Source organism: Suricata suricatta, chromosome 15 (assembly GCF_006229205.1).
Source record: "Suricata suricatta isolate VVHF042 chromosome 15, meerkat_22Aug2017_6uvM2_HiC, whole genome shotgun sequence".
In the NCBI taxonomy this organism is placed as follows: domain Eukaryota; kingdom Metazoa; phylum Chordata; class Mammalia; order Carnivora; family Herpestidae; genus Suricata; species Suricata suricatta.
The window spans coordinates 33,322,530-33,339,380 of NC_043714.1; the positions used below are offsets into that span (position 1 = coordinate 33,322,530).

Here is a 16,851-nt window from a genome sequence, read left to right on the forward strand (position 1 = left end):
CTCAACAATGCAAAACAATAGATAAATAAAACCTCAACTCATCTTTTTTCCCCCTTACCATAGACAAAACAGCTGGTTGACTGACAATTTCTCACTGTTCACTCTCTTTTGCATAGATAGTGTCTACATTAATTACATTACCAGTTGATATTCCTTGGGTTTCCTACACCAGCTCATAGAGCTACAATCTTCTGTATGAAAGGCTTATTTTTCTACTGCAAATAAAGGAATGTGGTCATTTTCAGTTTAAATTTTCTTTCCTCTGTCACTGGTAATTACCCTTCTTGCTTCTCAAATCTACCAGCTGCTGCCACGACAATGAATAAACAAATCAACTTTACAAGATACTTAAGAGAGACTTTTAGCAAGATGTCCTCAGAACGCAGAGGGCGCAAACCGAGTAAAGACATCCTCTTGCCTAATACAAATATATAGCTCTAACTTTTAGAAACAAAATTAGAGATGTTAAAGTAATTAAGTAAGAAGACCATGAGGCTGAGATGGCTCTAAAGTTTTGCAGCTTGTGTAAGCAAACCAAAACCTCAGCCACAGTCAATTCACGGGAATCTAAGAAAAGAACACTTAAGAACAACCTAGCACAAACAGCCAACTAGGCTTTTCCAGATAAAGCAAACACTTAGGCTATAGCCAATGGAATAATTTCCTCGCTTTGTTTCCCATTTTCTCTATAAAAAACCTCTCCGTTCAATCCTATTGGTAGAGGGTTTCTTTCTGTTTGGCACTCCCTGATTCTAACCAATGTTTGCTCAGATAAACTCTTGTAAATTTTAATGTACCTCAGTTTATCTTTTAATAGGGGACAATGGATAATATACATTGAGATATATCAGCTGAAGAATTAATTGTACCATTTTAAATCTGAAAAGAATCGATTTTTAGTTCTGTACTTGCTGAACCTGTGTCTTATAATAATGGAAACATTACTTAAAACGGAAAACGTGGGGCTCCTGGGTGGCTCAGTCAGTTGAGCATCCGGCTTTGGCTCAGGTCATGATCTCGTGGTTTGTGGGTTCAGGCCCCACATGAGGCTCTGTGCTGACAGCTAGCTCAGAGCCTGGAGCCTGCTGCAGAGTCTGTGTCTCCCTCTCTCTCTGACCCTCTCCTGCTCAGGCTGTCTCATTCTCTCTCTCTCTCTCTCTCTCTCTCTCTCAAAAATAAATAAAATTTAAAAAAAAACTCCTGAAAACCTAAGTTATTACTCAGTGTGATGTAAAACAATTTGAATATCTGAAAATATTTATTTCATAATTATAATATTCTATGCACATGTTTAGCAGTATATTTAGGGCATTACATGTAAGTGAAAAATATTAATAAAAAGGATGCATTTACGTTTAATCAAATAATCTGAAAAGCTTTCCATACTTCGTAAGTCTAATGGCAACTAAATTAAGCTCTTGGTCTAATTGAAATAATAGGAATATGAAATAAATGTATCTGTGCTTTTCAGATTTTGTGTACCTAAAGTATTTTAAAATGATACAAAAATAAAACATAGGCACAAAAAATTAAGTTGTACTATGAAAAATTTCTGTCATGAGAGCTACCATGCAGCTTGAACAGACATCACTTATGACCCTTCATATTTCATTTATAACTCCGTAATTCTGAAGCAAATTTCAAGACATATTATTTCACACCTACATATGTCTGCATGCGTCTCTAAAGCAAAAGAAAATGGGATCCAAAGCATTTGGTGTCTATACCTAACTCCCTGGTGGCAGCCTTCTGTATTTTCAGTTTTATAACTTGTAAAATATAGTATTACAGGAGATTGCAACAAAACTTTTTTCTTTTAAGTAAACACAATAAAAAAAGATGTACAGTGAAACTTTGAATTGTAACTTGTTCTGCGAGTGTTCCACAAGATGAGCAAACATTTCTGATAAACTTTAACATGATAAACGAGTAATGTCTTGCTGTCCGAGTAGTACCTGATGCTGAATGTCACACGATCATAACTGAGCCAACCGTTCTTTTTTTTTTAACATTTTTTTTACAGTTTATTTATTTTTGAGAGACAGAGAGAGACAGAGCATGAACAGGGGAGGGGCATAGAGAAAAAGAGACACAGAATCTGAAGCAGGCTCCAAGCTCTGAGCTAGTGGTCAGCACAGAGCCCAGCGTGGGGCTTGAACCCACGAACCATGAGATCATAACCTGAGCTGAAGTTGGATGCTCAACCGACTGAGCCACCCAGGCACCCGGAGCCAACCGTTCTTGAAATCCACTTTGATATATAAGTGCTTTGGATTACAAACATGTTCCCGGAATGAGTTATGCTCACAAACCAAGGTTTTGCTGTAGTTAAAGCCTCACAAGGCTCTCCAAGAGGGTTGCTCACCCCATAAATTCAGGTTGGCATTTCAGTCCCTCCCTAGAAGCACAAGGCACAGTTGGAGAACACTTACTTTCCAGGCTGAGATCCCAGTTATGGCCAACAGAATTGGTTTTTTTATGGGCCTGGCTGGTCTTAGCTGGACTTTTTCTCATGGGGAAGTCTCTGCCAACTGGGCCCCAGCAACCCTCCTCTCCCCAACTCTGTTTCCAGCAACCACAGGGGTCCTGAAAGTCCTAGGATTAAGCTTGGAGCATGTGGGCCTTGCTTACCCAGCTCATTAGGGATTCTGGTCTAGTGCTACTGGGAAAGGCAAACAGGATGGCCACCTTGTTCTTCTCCGAGGCACTCTAGGCCTCATGGCTAGCCTTACTGGGTGCTAAGGAGGCTCAAGAATGAGCTTGGGCACTGCTATGTGTACCTAATTATTAAAAATAACTTTGTTTCATATTAGGACAAAAAATTATATAGTTTGGCCGTACTTTAAAAGACCTTCTCAAAACAAAACAAAACAAAATCAGTAAACACTTCTTTAAAAGCATGTTGGGTAGGGGCACCTGGGTGGCTCGGTCCATTAACTGTATGACTGGCTCACCTCATGATCTGGGGGCTCCTGGGCTTGAGCCAGGTGTGGGGCTCTGGGCCGACAGGTGAAGCCTGAAGCCTGCTTCAGATTCTGTGTCTTCCCTCTCTCTGCCCCTTCCCTACTAGCCCTCTGTCTCTCTCTCAAAAATAAATATATATTTTTTAAAAGTATGTTGGGATTTTGTTTTTGTTTTTAATTTGCTCTCCTCTGCTTTTGAGAATAAAACAACTGCCATATATCCTTTCCTTCTTTACTGATGAGGAACCTGAAACTTAAAGCTTTAGTTACACAAGGTCTAGAACTTTAAAATTAGAAAACCATGGTTGGAATCTAGGGCTTTTTATCTCCATAGCCCAAGCAGGCTGCATTTCTGTGGCACATTAACTGCCATGGCCTTTTCCTGAGCGCATGACAAAACATCGCTAATCAATTTCAATACCCTTTTGCTCCTCGCTTCCATGTCATCCCAGAATCCTTTTCTACCCGGCACTGTAAGAAGCCATTACCAATCAATTGGTGTGGCTACAACTTAAAACCCATTTTCCTTCCCTGGTCCTTGCATTTGCCACTAGAGCAGGATGCCTCTCGAGAAATGATTAAATAGTGGCTACTTCCCTGATGCTCTGAGGTTTAAAATATGAAAACCCCGATTGTCATGTAGCTGATTAATGTTTTCAAAGTCTTACCTGAGTGAATTTTAAATAGATTCTGTTCAGTGTATCATCTGAAACATTTTCCTTTTTGGAAAGCTGCTTTGGGATGGTTCATTAACGTGACACAATAAATTAGTAATTTTGCAAACTAAAGAGTACCTTAAAACATTTAAGTGCTCTAAAATAATGCAGACTTCCCAAGTGCTCTCAGGGATGGGTTATACCTGGGGAGACACAACCAAGTGATTGAAAAAGATGTAAGAGCAGATTGTTAGTTTAATTAGGGCTTCTACCAGGATGGGGTTAGGAAATAGAGTCCAAGGGAAAGCCTTTGATTTGAGTGGGTTGGTAGGGGTGGATGAGGTCCTGATCATGTATGTTCTGGCTTCAGCAGCTGAGATCCTTAATGGTGGCAGCCAGGGTGGAACTGCTTGGGCCTAAGAGGACCAGGTACAAGCAGTACCTAGTAAAACACAGTCCCTGAGGAGGGGACCTGATTTAAATATTTGAATTGTTTATTACTTTAAGTGAACCATAGTTTTATCGGCATAATTATGTTTTATCTGGAACTGATATATGAATTGTTTTCAACTTTTCTCCCCTCTAAGCTCTTCAGATATGGGTTTTTTTTTCCACTTTGGTCACATCATAATGGAAGGGCATGGAAAGAGGAGGCTAAATGATGGCCTCAAATAAATGACTCTATATCCCTCTAAAATCTGGCTCTTTTAGACTGACTGACTTATAAGGTGAAATTGACTTACCTCTTATTTAAAAACTTCAAGATTTCTATTTAGACTGAGGTAGAAAGGAAGTTCAATTAAAAATTAAAAGTAAAGTGTTGTGGTGACAAATAAAGAAAATTGTCCATCTAACTTTTGTTTCTTTGCATCCTTTCGATTGTTCTCTTTATAACCTGAGAAATTTTGTTTCCTCAGTTGTTTGAATGGAAAGTCAGGTGTGTGTAAATTAAGCATCCTTTGCCCGAACAAAATGTGTAACAAAGCATCTAACTGCCAGCCTTGCTTCACACGAATGAAAAAATCTGGGCAGCTCAACAAAGCCTCCTGTCAATTCCATGGGTTTCATAGCGGAGACTCTTGATGTGACTGATTATTGGGCTGCTTCTGTTTGTTTGGTGGTTTCCTCTTTGTGATCTTTGATGAAATGTTACTTGAAGTTTATGGGAGTTTTCTCTCTTTTTAAGAATTCTTAATAAAATTACAGGCCAAGAAATACAAAAGCAGCACGGGAGAAATGAGGCCAGCACAAAGGCAGTGTGATGGTAAAGCAGCGTGCGACACTTGGAGTTTCTGACAGTTGTCTTTGTGACTATCGGCAGAATGCAGCTGGATATCTTCAGAATGTGCACAGAACTCACTGTTGATTTAATGAAAATCATTTTCAAATCATTTTCATGCAAGACCAGAATAAATAGTTTTTGCAACTCCTCATGACATTCTAAAGCTTAGACTTTCCTTCCAACCTTCAAGAAATTGTGTGGTGAGGGGATGCCAATGGTCCCTCCAAGAGAGGCTAGTTCCTAACGATACTATTTATTTTGAGGATAGCAAAAATAATATATGACTAGGTACAAATGTTTGCATTTGTTTGATATTTCCTATCCTTCATCTTTACTAGTTTTCTCCTTCTTCGCAGACCTGCCTCTCAGCCTTCAGGTATCAGAGAAATGGATGTGTTCTTGTCATAGGCAAATTATGCAAGTTTTTTTTTTATAAATTGTAGCCCTACCCAGGGTAAGTCTACACTGTGTTTTTTTACAATCAAATAATCTACCAGTTAGCACTGTCCAGCCTAAGCCCAGCATACTATTCAAACTGGCAAATATTTCTGGCTTCTTTTGTCAAACTTGGGGCTGCAAATATTTGGAGCACTCCTCTTCTTTAATTTGGCCAGTAAAATCATTTTGTCCCTTTGTCCAGAAGATGAACATAGTTTTACAGAGACACCCCGCCCCCCACACACAAGTACACAAAATCTAAACAAGGGCCAGATGTAAAGAAGCAATATGATCAATCTCACACCTGTAGCCGCTCAGAACTGCACACATCGTCTCATCGCTGCTACAGAAGTAAATCAGGAATTGGTCATCTTTAGACAATCATAGCAGTGACATTCTTCCCATCTGAATATGCTTGCTATCCTTAAAATATGGGACACCAAACACTTTGTAATCCAAGAAATCCACTAATACTGAAGTTAAGACAGACCCCAGGTGACTTTTCATTATCTCTAGGAAGAAAACAAAGGTCTTAGATTTATCAAGCCCCTGTTCTTGTCAGCCACTAACCTCAGTAACTTCTTTCTCATTTCATTTTATTCTAACAGAAATTATCGTAAATACATATTATTATGACCTTTCTTTTCTCAGTGAGGAAGAGAAAAATAACCAAGTAGGTAGAAACATCTAAATTTGAACCCTGGTGTGTCTCACTCAAAGCATACTCTTTACTAAGCACTTTGGCACGCAGGGTGGTATTGCTCCAATATCTGATGTCCTCTTCTAAACATACTTATTTGTTAAATAGAGTTTATTCCCAGTTTGTGTTCAGAAATGATAGCTACTGGGACCTGTTGTTAATATTTCCATTTAAATATACAGCACCCTTTGACTAGAACAGTCTGGAAAGTCTGCTTTTTTTCATGAAAGTAATTTTATTTTATTTTATTATTTTTAAAAGTTTATTGTCAATTTGGTTTTCATATAACACCCAGTGCTCTTTCCCACAAGTGCCCTCCTCCATTACTTATAAACAAAAAATTGAACACCAAGTATGTGATTTCTCCCTAGGCAGACAAGGCAAGAAACAATGAAACTAAAATTGTGGACCAGAAAGTTAATTCCAAGACATTCATCCTAAGGAAAGTATTTAGAAGGAAAAGAAAAAAAAGTTTCTGAAGGCATAAATTACAAGTTTTTCTTCTTCTCCTCCCGCCTTTTTTTTTTTTTTTTTTGGTAATGCTAGGGAAGGGGCAAGGGAGGAAGAAAACATAGTATCTGGCAACAGAAGATTAATCATGTAAGTAAATCTCCATCAATTTAGTGTAATAGTTTTCAGCCATTAAAATATGAAAGTTGTCGGGCACCTGGGTAGCTAAATCAGTTAAGCGTCCAACTTTGGCTCAGGTCAGGGTCTTGTGGTCCATGAGTTTGAGCCTTGCATCAGACTCTGTCCTGACAGCTCAGAGCCTGGAGCTTACTTCAGATTCTGTGTCTCCCTACCTCTCTGCCCCACCCCCCACCTGTGTCTGTCAGTCTCTCTCTCTAAAAATAAATAACAAAAAAGTATACTCAGATTAATTAAAAAACATGAAAATTGTGAATACTATGGAAATATGAGGTAATATTTAAGATTATATATGAATTTGGGCAAGGAGGGTCTTAAAGATTACATTGAAACAATAAAACAGTGACTATAATAATGGCACAGAGTAGCAGGGTAAATATTTTGCTTTAAACATTCTCTTTTTAAGTATTGTCAAAATATTTTTAAAGTATTATTTGAAAAAAAATTGTTATTCACATCTAGCCTTCCATATTACAAATGTCAGGTGCGAAAGTTAATGTAATTTTGCATATGGTTATAGTGTACATTTATTTCATGTTGTCCTGAATAAGTAAGATATTCTACACAATATGGGAAAATTGGAGGCAATGTCTTTTCTATACCCTATTCTATCTACCATCTTGGAGGATAATAATAACCAATAATTTTGCTAAAGGAGTTAAATGGTTTGATCATTTGCTAATCAATGTGATCCACCTCTCAGACTTAAAAAAAGAAACAAGCATACATATTCAAATAACCACAGTCCCTATTATGTATTTAGTAGAGAATATCTAAACCAAACAGTTTTTTATTTAAAATTTTTTTTAACATTTATTTACTTTTGAGAGACAGAGACAGAGCATGAGCAGAAGAAGGGCAGAGAGAGAGAGGGAGACACAGAATGAGAAGCAGGCTCCAGGCTCTGAGCTGTCGGCAAGGAGCCCTATGCAGGGCTTGAATTCACAAACTGTGAGCCGTCCAGGCATCCCAAAACCAAACTTGTTTTTTTTATAGCTAACTCAAGTGAGGCTTTTTCCTTGTTTCTATAGATATATAAAATCAATTATTATTATATTCTACAAAATACCAAAAGACTCACTAAAATATCCCCCAAATAAATGTGCAGCAGATTCATTAAAAAGGATGTTGAATATTCCAGGGAAATTAAAAAAAAAAAAAAAAACCCCAGAGTCTTCCCCAAATTCTTCCTCAGTGTTCTTCTATCTCAGTGTTAGATCTGAAAATTTAGAACTTTACAATTGGTCCTATTCCTGCACTCAAGTTTGGCAAATGTATACACAATAGCTCATGAGTTTTTATCATCAGTGCAGCCCAATTCTTTCCTCTTAACCTTCATCTACTACCCACTGGTGGTCACTAATCCTCTAACACATCTCAGGAACCAGAGGAAGGTTTTTTAAGATCATAGAACTGAGGGTTGAAGGGGGAGAAGGAGGAGGAAGGGAGGTGGTGGTGATGGAGGACGGCACTTGTGGGGAAGAGCACTGGGTGTTATATGGAAACCAGTTTGACAATAAACTATTAAAAAAAAAAGAAAGAAGAAAAAGATAATCCCTAATCCCGTATAACAGATGTTCTGAAACCTCAAGAACTCCAATTCTTTCAAATTTCAGAAATATAGGTCTTGGAGACCCGTCCAGGTACATAAGTCCTTATTACAGCTTCCAGAAATTATTTTTGTTTTTTTTCTTCTGGCGTATCAATATCTCATCTGAATCCAATATCTGGAGGGAGGTCTTCAATCTGTACTTTTTCTGGGATGTTCCAAAATCAACAAGCATACTATTTGAGAAAAAAATTCCTGGAGAGATTATACATTTCCATGGCGTGCTTAAAATTGACCACTGACCCTTAGACCCTCTGTGTTATAGCCTCACTGACAGTTCAGGAACAGGCCCCTGGAGAGCCCGTATTGGCCTTCTCTAATTCCTGTGTTTCTTCATCTATTCACCTTTTCTCAGCATACTTAAGAAATTCTTCTGTGTCACAAGAACTACTTCTTTTGCATCTTCTGATTTGCTTAAAAATCATCTCCATAAAAAAAGCGACATTCAATTAGACTTTGATGATGGTGACCAAGAAATACCCCTGATTACACTACTTCTCATCAGTTACACAGTATGAGTTCAAAAACCCAAGAAAGCTACAATCTGTGGCTTCTTATTTAAAATACACTAATTGGTATTCCTGTTCTTTATAACTGATTGTCTCAGTTTACTCCATCACAATGGGTATAAAATTATGGTCACAATTTGGGTCCCTGTTTGGGCCATCGAGTTCCTCCTAACCGACCACACTTAACTAAATTTTGAAAATATTGTTAATTAAAACTTATTGGATACAAATGAATAAAGTAATGTAAGCCCAACTTAATACCAAGTCAAGAAAATTTATCTAATAAAAGACAGTACTATTATTAATCAGTCTGAACTTTTTTCTTTTTATAGTCTGCGTGTTCCCTGAAAATAGAAAACATGCATTCTTGTTTAATCTCATGAACCATAATATAGTATTTTCTTTTGTTAAAAGTGGAACAAATATGTTGCTAAAGATGATTATAATTTTACCACAAAAACCCCCTAACTTTGTCTTTATCACATGACCATATCACCATGGAATATTTTGTTACAGTTTTGGAGTTGAGATCTCTAAGACCAAAGAATATCAAGAGGGCAGTCATACAGTGCTGTTTACATATTATAGCATTATGAATGTGAATTAACTAGAAAAGGAGCACAGCATGAACTATGTCCATGAATATGTTCACTTGTACATTTTTATGTATACTTAAGACTCCACCAAGACAGTGATTACTAAAATATTAGTAATACATACACCCATAAAAAATAATAGTTCCTGTGCAATTAGAAAATTAAAAAAAGAAATATCCAGTGTGTGTATATTTAATATATATAGTTGATTCTCATTATTCATATATTCTGTATTTGTGAATTTACTTATGCATAAAATTTATTTGTAGGCCAATCCTAAAGCCACTACTTTTGGTGTTTTTTTCAGTCCTTTTTGGACATGTACTGAACAGTGAAAATTTTGAGTTGCCCAAGACATTTATTACCAGCTAAGATCAAACAAGGTGACATTGTACCTTCTTGCTTCAGTTGTTATACTGTAAACAGGTGACTATTTCACATCCATGGTGTTTGTATTTTGTGCTCTTTGTTGATGACTTTAATATTTAAGATCCCTCCAATTATCATATTAAAGTGCTGTCTAGTATTCCTAAGTGTAAGATGACTTTAATATGCCTATGGAGAAAATAAATATACTAGATAAGCTTTGTTCAGACATGGGCTATAGTGTTGTCCACCATGATTTCAGGGTCAATCAGTCAATAATGTATATTAAATAAGGGATCTTTAAACAGAAACACACAAAACAAAAGTATGTATTGATCACTTGACAAAAATGTGACCAGAAGCTCACAGGAACCTAACTTTTCATTTCCCCTAGGTGCAATGACTTAATATTCACTAATTCAATGTTTTTGGTCACTTTATAGAAGATAACTATCACAAATAAAGACAATCAACTACATATGGATATATATAAATATACATGCATGTAAATGCATATGCACACAGATGTATATAAGTATGTGTAAATATGCACTGTTCTATCTCTATATGTATTAATCTGTTTACTTTTCAAACCCACATTTTTTTCTCCTCTCATATTGATTAGGTATTGGTATCTCTTGTATCCATTGATCCCTAAACTTGTATTGGCATCAAGCTATGACAGTTAATCTAAATATCAAATCCATAAAATATTTAAATACCACATATAGCTTTAGAATCTGAGCAATATAACAATTTCAAAACAGGACAAGACCACCTTCATGGAATATCTACAGTTTCCTAATATGGTTTCTGCATACTGGCCCAAAAAGTCAAAATGGCAACAGGAGGACATTAGAGCATCATTGCTTTAGAAGCACACCATTACGTATCTGTAGATGTCACTTAATCTTAGCTTTATACAAGGTTGTATTATATACTAAAATGTCATATCCAGCTGATATGAAAAATGAAAATTAAGGCAGGCAACACAAATTTAATCTCTAGAGATATTATACTCCTATCATATATTTATTGTGATCTTGAAGCTACTTGTCGTAAGAGATTCTCATAGTCACCCTGGCTTTTTGTTGTTGTTGTTGTTGTTTTAATCAAGTGAATCGCTCTTCTTCCACTATCTTGTCAACTTCTATCCTGTATCAGCCAGTAAGCATCAAGTTGTGGATGCATGGCCTGCAGATTTTTACCCCTGTAATATGGGAACTATTTTCAAGTCTGTAGGCTCCATCCTGAGGATAAATAGATACAACTTGTCTTTTTTTCAAAGTACATGTTATCCTTGGTTCTCCTTGATGCATTGTTTATCTTCATGAGAATACAGGGTTTCAATTGGCATAGCTAAAATTAGGATCGATGATATCACTGCAATCTCAAAGTAAATCAACTGGATAAAATGCATTACAAATTGGGCCTTTTCATTCCAAAAATATGCCCTCAAGATACTGGAATTCTTCTTTCCTTCTAAATAAGGTGGCTTTAGAAAATCATTAAAGTCCACAATGCTTCTATTAGACTTACAGAAGGCAAATTTCAATGCACTATTGTTTTGGGGGAAATCATAAGTTATAGACTAGAAATCTAGTCACAATACTCTGGAAAGTTATCTTTCAGAGTCTGAAGTATAGCTCACACTGTAAATGAAGAGTGTGGCCAGGAACTACAGGGGACCAGATAGAGGCACAAAATCAACTCTTTCTTGTTCTTTCCATTAGCAATCCAAAAATAGTCAACATGAGCCTGCTATTATGCCATACTGACCTTCATTTTTTATATCTTTGCCTGATGGCCAACCATCCAATAGGCAATGGAAAGTCTGATTCCCCAATTTACTTTGCAGGGTCCACAATGGGAGCAGATGATCCCCATAAATCTTTGATGACCAGGATATAGATAAAGTGCTCTCACTGGATCAGGCTGTGGTTGAAGGATTTCTGGTCCTTCTTCATCCCAGGTTAGTTGACATGATGAAGTTGCTGTGAAGTAAGGTGGCAAGGAATGAAAGCTTCATACTATATTTTGAAATATTTTAATTTTTGTCCTGTTTTGAGAAAGAAAAGAAAACTTGATTACTTTCAAATTAATTGCCTTTGTATCTCTTTAATGAAAAGTTCCTCCCCACTTACACTTGCATACTGGTTTCCCATCACACAGAGACATTATACTATAGTTGAAACTCAAAACATCTTTTCTCATATTTTTTCCCATCTTTATACATCAATCTTCTGGGAGAGATTTACTTTTCTTCCATTTTCTAAAGGTTAACAGAGACCAATAAATGGCAATCTCAAAAAAAAAATCACAATTGATAAAAAGACTAAAAATTTGTGAAAGAGAACAGACTTGAAGAAATTGTTATTTCCTAATGGTATTATCCATAAATGAAATGGCAGCCAGTTTTTGAGATACTCCATAGTCAAGATCAATTTATATTAGCAGATAATTGTGTGTCTCTTCTTATGTAGTAGATTTTTCAAATATGATAGACATTTGTTTAGCTTTAGAATGTGGATTTTCTTTTTTTCAGTAAATGATTAATATGCATCTATTAAGTTCCATATTGAAAAATTCAATATATTAAAAGTAAATTTAAATACACATTTGTACATAATAAACAATTATCTTTCAGTAGGAGTGTTGCTTGGTGAACACTCTCAAGACCTAATCTCGACTATGGACAGCTTATTGGTGAATGGATAGGAGAAATAATTGTCAGCGAAAGAATAGAGTATGTCATAAGTATATATAAACAAGAACTCAGGCCAGTAGGAGAAATCTCATTTTTCCCAAACATAAATAGTTATCAGATCTCCTCTTTCCAGAAATAAAGCTCAGCCATTGTCAAGTAATACGCCCTGAGCTGCACCAACTTCTCTATGTGAAGCTATAATCAGGGCTACCACCACAGATACTCACACCCTGTACTTAATCTTCCCTTTGATCTCCTAAACCGCCTCAAAAAATTTCACTCTTGCAAAGGACAATGCAAAAGATAAGTCAAAATCAAGATCGTTTCACTTAAGCCAGTCTAAGGGAAGCATTTGGACTATTTTTGGCTTTAAAACTCAATCAGTTCCCTGATGGGATTCACCTAATTCCTTTCACCAATGAAGCAAAGAAAATTTAAGCTACTAATTATATATGCCTTCTGGTTCAAAGTTAAAATTTTTAAAAAGTCCATTATGGGCAGAACCAAATTTTGAGCTGTATGGTTAGTTCAGATGATGCCTATTCTATTTATAGAATTCAAACAAGAAAACCTTCTTTTGAATTTCAAACTTACATTATTATAAATAAAGTACTCTGAGGTATATTAATATATTCCTCATTTTAGGTTAGATTTTTAAGGGTAGATAATTGATTCTAAGCAAGGAATGACTCTTAACTTTCTTAAAATGACCAGATTCATTGGTATAATAAGTGATCTCTGTGATCTAATAGTAGCAATACACATTTAAATGGACTAACTAAAGTGAGGAATTAACAAATATATTCGTGCCCCCATATCACAATATTTCAGAACTAGAGGATCATGTGGTAGATTTAAAATATTCTCATTTTATAGACAATGGATGGCAGTGGACTGTAATGGCTAAGGGCAAAGTATCTGGACTCAGAAGTAGCAGCAAATCAGTGCTGCCACTTCTTGGCCAGTATCCCTGGGTAAATTATAAATTATTATGGCATACAGCTTACATTTATTGTATACTTACCATGTGTCAAACACTGTGCTTCAAAACATTATATGCACAGTCTTATTTAATTTTCACAACTGTATGAGGTAGGTATTGTTATTATTCCCAATTTGTAGATGAGGAAACGAGGCTTGGCAAGCTTAAATAAATTGCTTAAGATGGGAAAAAACTCTGTTACCAAAATCATATTGGATTGACACTGAAGAGTATGCTATTATGTGCTACCCTTTCCTGTACTGTTTTTTTAGATGTCCTGAGCCTAAATCTTCCCAACTGTAATATTGTGCAATAATATCTCACTTGCAATAATTAAAGAAATATGTGAAAGTACCTGGAAATAGTAAACCCAAACTCTCAGTAATGGAACTCTTATTTCTCATAGTCGATCCTGTGATTCATTTTTGTTGTTAAACACGGTGTGTCCCTTTGAGCTTCATGTTTATTTCAAGCTGATCAGTATGTAATGTTAGTAAATTTTGTCTGTTGACAATGTATTGCTTCACAACTCTTCTACCTTATCCTATTTTTAGGGCACACAAAGCTAGTTTAAAACAAATTCATATTACTTAAGAACATGAGATAATTTGAAATATTTAGAAAACAAGCAATCTGCCTCTATAAATTGGACAAACTGGAGTTCAAGAGAGTTAAAGTTTCTTGAACGAACAACATGTGAACAGAAACTTACTGGATCTGATTGGTCCATTTTATTTCGTGTTCTAAAATGGCAATTTTGAACTTTTAGTAGGAATTCTCTAACTGATGAGAGCTGGGAAATTAAAGCATTCTAAAATCTTGTTATAGTAAATGATTTGAGACTTCATAATCATACTCCTCAGCGGTATCCCATAAATAGCTGTACTCGGACTTGCTCTTTTACCATGTTCCTCTAGAAAATGATGCGGGCTGATGAAGTGGCAAAATGGCTTGATGAGCTCATTGCACTGTGGGTATGGAGGGAGTGAGGGCTGCTTGCTGCATGCTTTGGGATGGTGTAGCATGGGGCATTTAACATCCAACAATGAAATAGTATATGGGAAAGTTGTAAAGTGCTGTTCAGCTGAGAGTCGTTATAGCTAGTGCTAATTCATTCTATTTCTTTTGCTCTAAAGTGAAGACTAGGATTGGAAAGTACTTTGTAAACATACAATGACTTATGGATGTATAATTACAAAGTAATGAATTCTGTATTTTTCATTTTCACTTCCTCAATGTGTTCAGCAAATATTATTGCGTGCCTAAATGTTTCATCATATGAATATGTTTCATTTGTATGTCAAATTAAGCATTTCAGAGAAAATAGGAATCACTGAATATTCCTCCAGGCTCTTCCCTAACTCTGGAATTATTGTTCTAATCTCCACCCTGGCCTCATGCCTCAGTTCTTTCTTAGAATTCTCAGAAAGCAAGGAATTATTGTTGCACAATTAGCCTCTTGCTGTGTGCTGCTTTCTACTGCCAATTGTTTCTCACAGACCTGTTTTTGATTCATATCTAGAAATGAGTAACGAGATAGAGTTGTGAAAGTATTTTTTAACTTACTTTCTCTGAGATTAAAATACAGCAACCATCCAAGTGAAACACGGTTTTAAATAAATTTTCTGAGCTAGTTAGGACATTCCATGATAAGGATCTAAGAATGGAAAGAAATAAAAGGGAAATCCTCTACTCTACCTTGAATCTCATTTAGTTGCCTACTTATATAAAAAAAAAATTAGGAGAGCTCTATGGCCATCTTTTTAGATAGGCTATCAAAGTTTCCAAAACTTTTTTTGTTAAGTTTAGCACTAATCTCGGATACTTACAGACCTTCTTTTTAGAACTTTCTTTTTATTGCCAGCCTTGAAAAGAATTAGAGTTTTGTCTAACTGCTTTGCCTAGTTATTATTAGCTCAGCCCATTAAAGCCCAGTGTTTACCTTCTTGGAGAGACTGAAGCAACAGGGTTGAAGTGTTCACTTGATTTGAACTGAAAGATTGCAAAGCAATTAGAACATAGTGTATTTAGTTGGGAGTCTGAAGCATCTGTCGAAGCATTCATTCTATACGATGTCATTCGTAATTGAAATTAGAACTATTTAGCCATAATGCTTTTTTAGGGTCCATTACTGAAATTGTAACACTAATGTCAGTTCATGAATAAGGCTTTGAAATACAGGATAGGAGAATCTGCTTCCTAATTGGCAGAGTTTCAGGAGAGGAAGAACACTGACACATTCATGTCCAGAGACTGAAGCACAACTGATTTGTAATTTAGCAATCTGCAATCCAAGAAAGTGTGTTTGCTGACAATGGGCTCATTAGAACCTCTCTCTTTCTGCCAACAGGCACAGGGGAAAAAAATGAAATTTTTCTGGCAGTTCCTAGTGTTGATGGAGGAATCAAAGTGGCCTTCAATGGGCCCATGGTAAAAGGAGAGCTTTGTTTTGTGTTCCAATAGGCCTGAAAACGGTCATTTTGTAACTCAATAAAGGTGTGTGTTCTAGGAAGTCAGAGGAGTTATTTGTTAATACACTAGGCTCCAGCAGAGGAAGTGGGTTAAATATGTCACTAGAAAATTTATGATGCATGCAGAAGGCTTCCTGAGTTTAGGCCCCTGAGGGATTCTGTATTAATAGAGAAAAATCAGAGGGAAAAGCTTTTAGTGTAAGCCACAAAATAGGATGACTCCATGAGCTTTAGAATTAATTTTGGGTGAGTTTTCTCAAAATGAAATTTACTGTTTCTTTTTTAGAATACTTCAAATGATCCAGTTAGTAATTTATTGTACATAAATTTTAAAATAAAAGTACATATGTGTATTTTGTATGTATATTTCTAACCAATTTCATTATTAATATCTTTTGTTAGTTGAACTTGACCAGGACCCTCTGCATTAGAGGAAGTTATACATCGTCAGTGCTGCAGTATATATTTCTTTCATATTGCCACAAAATATTATCCTACAGTGTTTTCCAACACCCATCGCTGTGACTTTTAGTTCTGTTCCTTTTATTTAAAAGAGTTGTTGACAGTTCAAGAAACCTGGAGAAAGATCTATAGCATCATGGCATACAGATGCCTTATGTTGCTGAGACATAAGGAATTTCTCTTTGAGTAATCATTTCCACATCCTCATTATTACAAGAAAGCATTGAAATATGTTTTGAGTATTTTACAGAATTGTTAGAAAATTATTTGTTAAGCATTAGATTTATGAGTAGAATGTAATGTGAAATTATTGTAAGGTGTAAAGATATTCATACAATTTCAACTGACAATACCAATTTATAATAAGAATTAAAATTATCCATGTATAAATTTCCAACACTGAAAAACCATGTAATTGGTATTTTCAAGTACTTACTGGGTTTTGGATAAATATAAAGTTGG

The 16,851-nt window shown here is 35.9% G+C and overlaps 1 long non-coding RNA gene across 2 annotated transcripts in view; it reads left to right on the forward strand.

Annotated features, from left to right (window-relative positions):
• Window positions 1-11,703, forward strand: part of LOC115279279 — a 48,528-nt gene extending 36,825 nt beyond the window's left edge. The window contains exon 4 of one of the 2 annotated variants that reach the window (XR_003903329.1): window positions 11,626-11,703. This is a non-coding gene — a long non-coding RNA (uncharacterized LOC115279279). Of the gene's footprint in view, window positions 1-4,825; window positions 4,970-11,625 lie in introns of those variants that run through there. The other variant, XR_003903328.1, reaches the window with a different exon arrangement.
• The last annotated feature ends 5,148 nt before the right edge of the window (window positions 11,704-16,851 follow it).